Consider the following 3141-nt stretch of genomic DNA (forward strand, 5'->3'; position numbering starts at 1 on the left):
GAATAATACAATAACTGAGATCAAAAACACTCTAGAAGGAACCAACAGAATAACTGAGGCAGAAGATAGGATAAGTGAGGTGGAAGATAGAATGGTGGAAATAAATGAAGCATAGAGGAAAAAAGAAAAAAGAATTAAAAGAAACGAGGACAACCACAGAGGACAATGTTAAATGCCCCAACATTCGAATCATAGGAGTCCCAGAAGAAGAAGCCAAAAAGAAAGGCCATGAGAAAATACTTGAGGAAATAATATATGAAAACTTCCCTAAAATGGGGAAGGAAACAGCCACCCAAGTTCAAGAAACCCAGAGTCCCAAACAGGATAAACCCAAGGCAAAACAACCCAGTTCAGTTCAGTTCAGTCGCTCAGTCGTGTCCGACTCTTTGCAACTCCATGAATCGCAGCCCACCAGGCCTCCCTGTCCATCACCAACTCCTGGAGTTCACCCAGACTCATGTCCATTGAGTCAGTGATGCCATCTAGCCATCTCATCCTCTGTCGGCCCCTTCTCCTCCTGCCCCCAATCCCTCCCAGCATCAGAGTCTTTTCCAATGAGTCAACTCTTCACATGAGGTGGCCTAAGTACTGGCGTTTCAGCTTTAGCATCATTCCTTCCAAAGAAATCCCAGGGCTGATCTCCTAAAGAACGGACTAGTTGGATCTCCTTGCAGTCCAAGGGACTCTCAAGAGTCTTCTCCAACACCATAGTTCAAAAGCATCAATTCTTCGGCACTCAGCCTTCTTCACAGTCCAACTCTCACATCCATACATGACCACTGGAAAAACCATAGCCTTGAATAGATGAACCTTTGTTGGCAAAGTAATGTCTCTGCTTTTGAATATGCTATCTAGGTTGGTCATAACTTTCCTTCCAAGGAGTAAGCGTCTTTTAAATTCATGGCTGCAGTCACCATCTGTAGTGATTTTGGAGCCCCAAAAAATAAAGTCTGACACTGTTTCCACTGTTTCCCCATCTATTTCCCATGAAATGATGGGACCGGATGCCACAATCTGTGTTTTCTGAATGTTAAGTTTTAAGCCAACTGTTTCACTCTCCTCTTTCACTTTCATCAAGAAGCTTTTTTGTTCCTCTTCACTTTCTGCCATAAAGGTGGTGTCCTCTGCATATCTGAGGTTATTGATATTTCTCCCGGCAATCTTGATTCCAGCTTGTGCTTCTTCCAGTCCAGCATTTCTCATGATGTACTCTGCTTATAAGTTAAATAAGCAGGGTGACAATATACAGCCTTGACGTACTCCTTTTCCCATTTGGAACCAGTCTGTTGTTTCATGTCCAGTTCTAACGGTTGCTTCCTGACTTGCATACAAATTTTTCAAGAGGCAGATCAGGTGGTCTGGTATTCTCATCTCCTTCAGAATTTTCCACAGTTTATTGTGATCCACATAGTCAAAGGCTTTGGCATACTCAATAAAGCAGAAATAGATGTTTTTCTGGAACTCTCTTGCTTTTTCCATGATCCAGCAGATGTTGTCAGTTTGACCTCTGGTTCCTCTGCCCTTTCTAAAACCAGCTTGAACATCTGGAAGTTCACAGTTCACGTACTGCTGAAGCCTGCCTTGGAGAATTTTGACCATTACTTTACTAGTGTGTGAGATGAGTGCAATTGTGCGGTAGTTTGAGCATTCTTTGGCATTGCCTTTCTTTGGGATTGGAATGAAAACTGACCTTTTCCAGTCCTGTGGCCACTGCTGAGTTTCCCAAATTTGCTGGCACATTGAGTGCAGCACTTTCACAGCATCATCTTTCAGGATTTGAAATAGCACAACTGGAATTCCATCACCTTCTCTAGCTTTGTTCGTAGTGATGCTTTCTAAAGCCCACTTGACTTCACATTCCAGGATGTCTGGCTCTAGGTTAGTGATCACACCATCGTGATTATCTGGGTCATGAAGTTCTTTTTTGTACAGTTCTTCTGTGTATTCTTGCCACCTCTTCCTAATATCTTCTTCTTCTGTTAGGTCTATACCATTTCTGTCCTTTATCGAGCCCACCTTTGTATGAAATGTTCCCTTGGTATCTCTAATTTTCTTGAAGAGATCTCTACTCTTTCCCATTCTGTTGTTTTTCTCTATTTCTTTGCATTGATCGCTGAAGAAGGCTTTCTTATCTCTTCTTGCTATTCTTTGGAACTCTACATTCAGATGCTTATATCTTTCCTTTTCTCCTTTGCTTTTCACTTCTCTTCTTTTCACAGCTATTTGTAAGGTCTCTCCCGACAGCCATTTTGCTTTTTTGCATTTCTTTTCCATGGGGATGGTCTTGATCCCTGTCTCCTGTACAATGTCATGAACCTCCGTCCATAGTTCATCAGGCACTCTGTCTATCAGATTTAGGCCCTTAAATCTATTTCTCAGTTCTACTGTATAATCATAAGGGATTTGATTTAGGTCATACCTGAATGGTCTAGTGGTTTTCCTCACTTTCTTCAATTTAAGGGTGAATTTAGCAATAAGGAGTTCACGGTCTGAGCCACAGTCAGCTCCCGGTCTTGTTTTTGCTGACTGTATAGAGCTTCTCCATCTTTGGCTGCAAAGAATATAATCAATCTGATTTCAGTGTTGGCCATCTGGTGATGTCCATGTGTAGAGTCTTCTCTTGGGTTGTTGGAAGAGGGTGTTTGTTATGACCAGTGCGTTCTCTTTGCAAAACTCTATTAATCTTTTCCCTGCTTCATTCCGTATTCCAAGGCCAAATTTGCCTGTTACTCCAGGTGTTTGTTGACTTCCTACTTTTGCATTCCAGTCCCCTACAATGAAAAGGACATATTTTTTGGGTGTTAGTTCTTAAAGGTCTTGTAGATCCTCATAGAGCCATTCAACTTCAGCTTCTTCAGCTTTACTGGTTGGGGCATAGACTTGCTTTACTGTGATACTGAATGGTTTGCCTTGGAAACAAACAGAGATCATTCTGTCGTTTTTGAAATTGCATCCACGTACTGCATTTCGGACTCTTTTGTTGACCATGATGGCCACTCCATTTCTTCTGAGGGATTCTTGCCCGCAGTAGTAAATATAATGGTCATCTGAGTTAAATTCACCCATTCCAGTCCATTTGAGTTCGCTGATTCCTAGAATGTCAACATTCACTCTTGCCATCTCTTGTTTGACCACTTCCAA

The sequence above is a fragment of the Bison bison genome, unplaced genomic scaffold (assembly GCF_000754665.1).
Source record: "Bison bison bison isolate TAMUID 2011002044 unplaced genomic scaffold, Bison_UMD1.0 scf7180017864139, whole genome shotgun sequence".
Lineage (NCBI taxonomy): Eukaryota > Metazoa > Chordata > Mammalia > Artiodactyla > Bovidae > Bison > Bison bison.